Raw genomic sequence first — 9,047 nt, 5'->3', positions numbered from 1 at the left:
AATCACCATTCCGGTGCAAACAAATTTCATTTCTTTTCATTTCTTTTCTTTTCTCATATACACATATGGTCACCCTCACAGGCATCCAACACCTTAACCCCTGTTGGCAAGGGTGCGTAACATGGGTGATGAAACTCTAACCCCATGTCTATATGGTATCGTATGAGTCAGGTGGTGTCAACCACATCCCATACTACGTGGTACCACAGGCCTCATTTCCAAGCTGACTACGACATCTAGTCTAACAATCACAATCATCAGATAAGATTCATAGTGTTGATCAACACATAATCCATGTGTAATATTTTGAATAATTGAACAGAATTTAAATAACACAGCATTTATGATTTAAATTTAATAGCTGACATAGCATCACAGTTACATGTACACATATGATAATAGTTCACTCACCTGGGTTTGGTTCTAGGAACTCGGTTGCAAATTCAGTTCCAACAACAGTCTGGTTGTAGACCTCGAGCGCGGGATCAAATCCTAGATGTAAATCAAAAAGTGTCATATTAAGTTTCCAATCTATCTCTGGTAGTCCTAGGGTTAGCCTAAGCTCACTGGGTTGACCCAGTGTTCAGTTGGTTTTCACATGGAATTCTCTGGGCCTTGCACTGGGCCTTAGGTCCATGTCCCGGTGCATCATCTGGAGATGGTGGTCCAGGGATAAAATGATCATTCTCAGTGATTGTACCTGACCCTAGGTCATACTAGGCTTACTATGCTATCCTCAACCTGATAGTCCTGCAGAACCAAGCACAAACAGGGTTTCCTTAACTTGCGGGGCCCATTAGGGTTCCCAAGCCAAACCTTCATAAGGACAAATGTGGGGAGGGGCATTTAGGTCATTTTCCACCTTTCCACACAGTACCATGGCCATTGGGTGAGGTTCCCTAAGCCAGGTCAGCAATTCTGCCAACTTCCACTCACTGGGCGATGTCTCTGGGCGTTGGGTGCATCGCCCAGAGTCTTCAAATCGACAATGGGCTGAGATCCCTAGGTTGTAGATTATGGGCAGTGATCAAATCATCACTCCATGCATGTTAGGGCATAAGGTGACCCCTGGGGTGATCTACTTTTTGGTCCAAGGGGATTCTCCATTGGGCCCACCACTTGGCTGCCAGAGGCTGCCCAGACAGGCCAGTGAATAGTATCATAGGGTTTTCTTCAGGCATGAATCTCAATTTCAGCCACATGCAAGGGTGGAAACAGATGTAACATGGTGATTCAAGGCTGCAATTACCTAGGGCTAGGTCTATGCAGCCATGGCTTACATCCAGGGTTCCAATCAGCCAGCCAATAGTGAATCTGGGTAGTGCAACCATGCACAGCCAGATTCGGCTCTCAAAAATGGCATATCAGCCTTGTAAAATCATCCAAAATTCTCAGATCTTCCATGCTCCATACTTGCATGGCAGATCTGAGGCTGTCCAGGGCAGTCCCTAGCTATTCTGGGTTGCCAGAGAGCAAGAACACATCAACACAAGCATCAACAAGGAAATCAGCAGGTGTGAGCAGGGATTATATACCTGCACAGGTGTTTGGATGCTCGGTTCCAGCATTGGATGGGTGGCAGCCCTTCCTTCCCTTCCTTCTTCTTCTTCCTTCTTCTTCTTTCCTTCTTTCTCTCTTTTCTCTCTTCTTTTTCTCCCATGGTTTGAACAATATTAAGAACTCTAAATGAGCCCATGGTTCACCTATTTATAGGCCCAACCCCCATTAGGGTCTATTTGGCTGTTAAGGCCCTTTTTCAAAATGCATTTTAATCTGCATTTATAGCCACTCTAGGCTCTCAGGTGGGGTCCACAGTGAACCTAGGGTATGAGGTGGTCCCTCAGACTCCCCTCTATCTATAGAGGGTGCCCATGTCCATTCGGGGTGGTCCCCACAATTTAAATCTATTAAAATATGTTGTTTTACTCACTGGGCTATGTCTCTGAGCCTTGTCTGCATCGCCTAGAGATTTCAGCAAAGCTGAAACTCAGTGGGGCTTGCACAGCCTTGGTCAGGGCATTGTCCCCACATGCCATTTAGAGGTTTTTACACACTTTTCCAGAGGTGGGTCCCACAGTTATGGGGAAGAGAGAGAGAATACTTGGAGTCCAAGCCATACATAATGCTATGAGCTATGCAGCTACAGGGATCTGCTATCCATCTCCTGACAAGTATAAAGGATGACATGCACAGGGTTTCCTCACTAATCCAAGTCACTAGAGTGATACTCCATAGTGTTCCTGGTTGCCTGGTTAGGGGTTCCTGTCCTTTAATCAAAAATTCCATCCAGTCAGGAGCAGGGTTTGACATTTCTCCCCACCTTACAAAAATTTCATCCTCGAAATTTGCTTACCTTGCCATTCAAAGAGTTGAGGATACTTCTCTTTCATTTCTTCTTCACGTTCCCATGAAGCTTCTTCCACTGGGTTGTCTCCCCAATGAACCTTTACAAAAGCGATGGTGCGGTTACGGAGGTTATGCTCTTTTCTATCCAATATCTCCGTAGGTTGCTCTTCGTAAGTCATATCCACATCCAACTGTTCAGGTTCAGTTGATAGTACATGTGTCGGCTTATTAATGTACTTTCTCAGCATTGACACATGGAAAACATCGTAGACGCCTAACAAAGATGGTGGTAGTGCCAGTCGGTATGCTACGGGTCCCACTTTATTGAGTATTTCATAAGGACCGATGAATCTTGGGCTCAACTTGCCCTTCTTGTTGAAATGTAGCAATCCTTTAGTTGGAGACACTCGAAGGAATACCTTTTCTCCTACTTCAAATTCAATGTCCTTCCTTCGATTACCTGCATAACTTTTCTGTCTTGACTGGGCTGCTTGATCTTTTCTCCTATGACATCCACCTTATCGTAGGTCGCTTGTATCATCTCGGGTCTGAGATATTTTTGTTCGCCAACTTCATCCCAATATAGCGGAGTTCAACATTTCCATCCATACAGAGCTTCGAATGGTGCCATGCCTATGGTGGAGTGATAGCTATTATGTAGGCAAATTCCACCAGAGGTATGTGAGCATCCTAACTATTGTTCATTTCCAAAACACAAGCTCGGAGCATGTCCTTCAGAGTCTGGATAGTTCTTTCTGACTATCCGTCCGTCTACGGATGGAACCCTGTACTAAGATTCAGTTGAGATCCCAATGCCTTTTGTAGACTCCTCCAAAACCTTGAGGTAAATCGAGGATCTCTGTCAGACATGATACTGATAGGCACGCCATGTAAGCGGACTATATTTTCTATGTATAATTGGGCAAGCTTCTCCATAGAATAACTTATCTTGATTGGTACAAAGTGAGCTGCCTTTGTCAGTCCATCTACGATCACCCAAATCGCATTCATGCCCTTCCTGGTGTTGGGTAGATTTGTCACGAAATCCATAGTGATTCTTTCCCACTTCCATTCAGGTATGGGAAGTAGCTGCAATAAACCATACGATCGGTGTCTCTCTGCTTTTATTTGTTGATATATAAGGCACTTGGACACATATATTGCTATGGTTTCTTTCATTCCCATCCACCAATAATACTTCTTCAAATCCTTGTACATCTTTGTACTTTTGGGGTGGATTGTATAGGGTGAGTTGTGCACCTCTTTAAGGATTCGATCTTGGACATCATAATCATCAGGCACGCACAGTCTATCTCGAGATTTTAGTGCACCATCTTGGGCCAAAGAAAAATCTGGGTCCTTATGGACACCTTGTTGTACTTCCCAAATGATTTTGGCCAGCTTGGGGTCCAATGGTTGCTTCGCAATTATCTCTTCTCGTATCGACGGTTGTAGATCCATGGCCACTAACTATATAGGCGTTCCTTCGATCACGAGTTTCAAATCAAACTTTTGAGCTTCTTCTATCAACTGCTCACTTACAATTAAGGAAGCGAGAGATGCTATCTAAGATTTTCTGCTTAATGCATCAGCTACAATGTTGGCCTAACCAGGGTGGTACTAGATTTCACAGTCATAATCTTTCACCAGTTCTAACCACCGCCTCTGTCTCATGTTCAGCTCCTTCTGGGTGAAGAAATACTTTAAACTTTTATGATCGCTGAAAATTTCACTCTTTTCACCATATAGGTAATGTCGCCATATTTTTAACGCGAAGACTACCGCTACCAACTCTAAGTCGTGAGTGGGATAGTTCTTCTCATGTTCCTTTAATTGTCTGGAGGCGTAGGCGACTACTTTACCTTTCTGCATCAGGACACCACCTAATCCTGTCCTGGATGCGTTAGTATATACCACCATTCCTTCAGTGCCATTTGGAATGGTCAGGACTGGAGCTATCACCAATCGATTTTTCAATTCCTGAAAACTTTTCTCGCATGCTTCATTCCATTCAAATTTGGCTCCCTTCTTTGTAAGTTTTATCATGGGTGCCAAAATCCGCGAGAAATTTTTGATAAACCGTCGATAGTAACTGGCCAAACCTAAGAAACTTCGGATCTCAGTGGCACTCTTCGGAGTCTCCCGTTCGAGTACTGCTTTCACCTTTCCTGGGTTCACTTTAATGTCGTCCTCAGTGATGATGTATCCCAAGAATCCAATCTGGTGAAGCCAGAATTCACATTTACTGAACTTGGTGTAAAGTTGGTGCTCTCGCAGCCGCTACAACACGAAGGTAAGGTGTTGAGCATGCTCTTCCTCATTCATGGAGTACACCAGGATGTCGTCAATGAACACAATGATGAACTTATCCAACATATCATGGAATACTCTATTCATCATGTCCATGAATGCTAACGGGGTGTTGGATAATCCGAACGTCAAAACCAGGAATTCATAATGTTCGTATCGAGATCGGAATGTCGTTTTGTGAATATCACCGCTCTTGATCTTCAATTGATGGTATCCCGACCTAATATCGATTTTGGAGAAAACTCTTGCTCCTTGTAACTGATCAAATAGGTCATTGATGCGTGGCAACGGATATCGATTCTTGATAGTCAACTTATTCAACTCGCGGTAGTCGATACACAGTCGCATACTACCATCCTTCTTCTTAACAAACAGCACAGGTGCTCCCCAGGGTGATACGCTGGGTCGAATGGATCCCTTCTTCAACAGGTCTTGAAGTTGAACCTGCAACTCCTTCAGTTCTATTGGTGCCATTCGATATGGTGGCTTGGATATCGGTGCTGCACCAGGAACTAGATCGATCGTGAACTCTATATCGTAGTCAGATGGTAGCTGCGTCAGATCTTTTGGAAAGACATCAGGAAATTCTCTGACGACCTCAAGTTCTTCCAAGGGTTTTATCTTTGCCTCCGTGTCTATCACAGTGGCTAAAAATCCTTGACATCCATCATCAAGCAACTTGCGCGCCTGGTGGGTTTCGTTCTTGGTTCACTTTGATAGATGAAGATTGACCCATTTTTTAACTTAAACATTATCTTCTTTTCCACACACAAGACGTTTGCACCATAGGCAGACAACCAATCCATGCCTAGTATTACGTCAAAATCCTTTATATCTAACTTTATCAATCGTGCGGTTAGATCTTTCCCACAAATCTCAATCTGACAAGGGTCGTAGAGCTCCTTTAAACTTACGACACTACCCGTCGGTGTGCTGACTACTAGCTCATGCCCGATGTCTCTCGGTTGATCTTTCATCCTACTCACAAAAGTGGTAGAAACAAAAGAGTGGGTTGTGCCTGAGTCAAATAATACTCGTGCAGGTATGGTTGAGACATTCAGGGTACCTAGGGTTCGTACATAATTTAGGTTACATGAAGTAAGCCAGTCATTCCCTATAATTTAGTAGTGTTCAGCAAACTTACCTGTCAATACATCGGGGTTCGCCTCGGCTTCTTCATTCGTCATCGCAAACACCTTTCCTTCCGTCCGATTGTCTCGCGGCTGAAAAGGTCTAGTGTAGGGCTGATTCGACAAGTTGTTGCCATACCCACATGATCTACAATCTCTAGCCATGTGTCCTTCCTTATTGCACACATAGCACTTATAGGGTGGAGTAGCAGGTGTTGAGGCTTGGCTCACTTGACTTGTTGCTGGTCGGGTTGGGGAAGCTGCTGTTGTCGCTTGACTCATAGTCGATTGAGCAGGTCGATTGAATGTGGGGCGGAAAGGGTTCTGACCCACGTTCGGCCTATGATATGGAGTCGGATTAGGGCTTGAACTTATTCCTTGATAAACTTTATTTGGCAACCCAAAAGTTTGAAAATTATTTGGCCTTTTATTCAACCCAGGCGACGTCACAACCCTCTCTTTCTCCTTTTCTTTAAATCTATCTTCCATCGTCTTCGCCTTGTCGACCATTTGAGCATAATCTCGGATGTCCATGATTGACAATACTGATCCGATCTCAATCTTGAGTCCTTTCTCAAATTTCTTTGCCTTACTAACTTCCCCTTTTAGGTGTTCTGGAGCAAAATGAAACAGGTCTTTAAATCGCCGTTGGTAATCCAATACTGACTTGGTCCCTTGCACCAGTGCGATGAATTCAGCTTCTTTCCTGTCCCTGAAACTCTCTGGGAAGTAGTTCTTAAAGCAAACTTCTTTAAATTGCTCCCACGTGGGATTCGGATGAGTTGCTTCCAAGTTAGGCTTAGTAGCTTTCCACCAAGCTTCGGCTTCATTCTGCAACTGATAACCCGCACATATCAATTTCTATGCATCTGTGCACTCAAGTACTTCAAATGCCCTCTCTAGGGCATTGATCCACCATTCCGGCTGCATTGCCTCAGAGGTTATTTTGGAAAATGCAGGCGGTTGAAGTTTCTTGAATCTTTCCATAACCTTGGCGGTAGAGTTCTCCGCTAAGTGTTGAGGCACAGGTGGTGGAAATAGTACAAGCCGGTTAGGTGGTGGTGGTGGTGCCGCATGTTCATGCATCATGGTTGCAAACTGTGTAGACATCTGACCAAGCAATTCTTATTTTTATTGCATGGTCCGTATCATAGTGGTCATGAATGCAGTCACATCGCCGGCTGCCACATTTGGCTGAGGTGCTGCAGCAGTGGCTTGTGCAGCCACTGGTGCCTCTAATAAAGCAACCGATGCTTCAAAATTTTGAGCCTCAGTCCCATTAGGCAGTTCAACCTCTGGTATAACTTGAGGTTGTTTCCCTTTGCGACCACCACATGAACTTCTTCTGGTGTTGACTATTGTCGCTTCTCTGAAAAGGGGAGCATGTTCAATATCCCCATATCGCTCATTGGGGTCAACAATTATTTCCTAGTTAGTACAGGTACAGACCTAGTCCATAGTTCCAGTGAATTTCATGAGTCGCACCAATAAGGTGGATTGTTAGATATGTTATCTTTGTTAATTATGAGGTGTTTCTTTCATTTTGCATTTTGTTTCTCTTCTTAAATATTTTATGTAAAGGTATGCTATGCATGACACTATATGAGAGATTTCAAATTTTTAAATAGAAGGCTTTTAATTATTTACCTGGTCTAACAGGCAAGCCTCTGTAACTTCCAACTGGTAATAACGTTCTGCACGTAGAGGTAGGCTATGTCACTTCTAACTTCGTCTGCTAAGTATAGGTAGGTGGCTAGATCCACAGGCCCGCTAACGTCTGCTAGGGCTAAATAAACTACTAGCTGGTTCTCGGCACGTGCTCGTACTTCACGTATTCTGATCAATCTCCTTCTCAAGTACCTAATATACTGCATGGTGCTGGGGTCTCCAGCCTTGGCTGAGGTAATGGGTCCTGTCATGGAAAAGGGTTCTAAGCATCAGGTTATACTAATTGAAAGAATTAAGTACCTGTCTACTAGAATTTAAATGACTAAGAATCAATAAAAATTTACTTGGGTTGGCTCGAGATACCTTAGCGTCTAAAGTGTTTTGATTGGCTAGACAACCTATTAGATCATATTCTTGGCTGACCTAGTCTTTGGATAGGGTAAGATCTACGCTCCCTACATGTAGTAAATACGTATTACAACATACCTACATATCTATGTTCGGTTTTACATAGCACCAAACCACTCAGTTTGTACATCACAGTATCAACACATAATAACTAAATAAATTACACACACACAAACGTTCATAAGTATAAGTATATTTATTTGTCGTTGGATACTTACACTAATAAGGAAATCCATTTACTTGTATTTCACTAAAAACCCCAAATAGGAGTTGTATTCCCTTAGTCTTATGAAATTAGTGTTTGTTTAACTAATTAGTTTAATTAATTATATCTTATTATTATATATTATTTATTATTATTATTATTAAATTTTTTTTGTCAGCTGATGTAATTATTGAATTAATGTTTTCAATCAACTGATGTAGTGGCTCAACCACAGTTGTCTCTAAATTTTAATAGAAATTATGCATCTTTTATTTAATTGCATTTACCTCCCCTGTAGCTTTTAATTATTACTTGTCTTAGTGTTGGTAGCTTATTAACCCTAATCTGCATCCCGTGAATGTAAGAAGAGCCTCACGCTCTGATACTAAGCTCTGTCACACCCCAAACCACCCCCTGGGAGGATTAGATAGGTGACCCAAATTGCGTAATGGTAATCCGCCAAATCCCACGGATCTAGAAACAGTTATTACATTCACGGTTCCACATTCATCACATTACTACGGGTAAGATCAGAGTGCTGCAGATAATCTACAATTACAATAATAAAGAGAAAGCGTAGCAATACGGGAATGATGGTGATATATATATATACAAAGTGTTCTGAAACATTCCCGCCCAGATACAACCCACAACAAGAAACTAAGTTGACAAAAGCTAAAAGAATATATATATATATATATATATACAGGGTGAGATAACTCAATCCCAAAAAGAAAAGTAAAAAGGAACTACAGCTGAACCTTAAACAGAACGGGGATAAACTCCTAACAAAAACAAAAAGGAGTCCCCAAGACAAAAAGCATCAAGTGCACTCTTCAACGGTCTTCATCAATGACCATTGAGAATGCACGCATCATCGGCACGACCTCCGTCGGGGTCCACACCAATATCATCATAATAACCAAGGCTCTCCTCCTCATAATGAGCCTCCATGCCACAGTGGCGTCGATCTGCAAGAT

The sequence above is a fragment of the Telopea speciosissima genome, chromosome 9, assembly GCF_018873765.1.
Source record: "Telopea speciosissima isolate NSW1024214 ecotype Mountain lineage chromosome 9, Tspe_v1, whole genome shotgun sequence".
NCBI classification, from domain to species: Eukaryota; Viridiplantae; Streptophyta; class Magnoliopsida; order Proteales; family Proteaceae; genus Telopea; species Telopea speciosissima.
The sequence above is the reverse complement of the archived record's forward strand: the minus strand, read 5'-3'. Positions refer to the sequence as shown.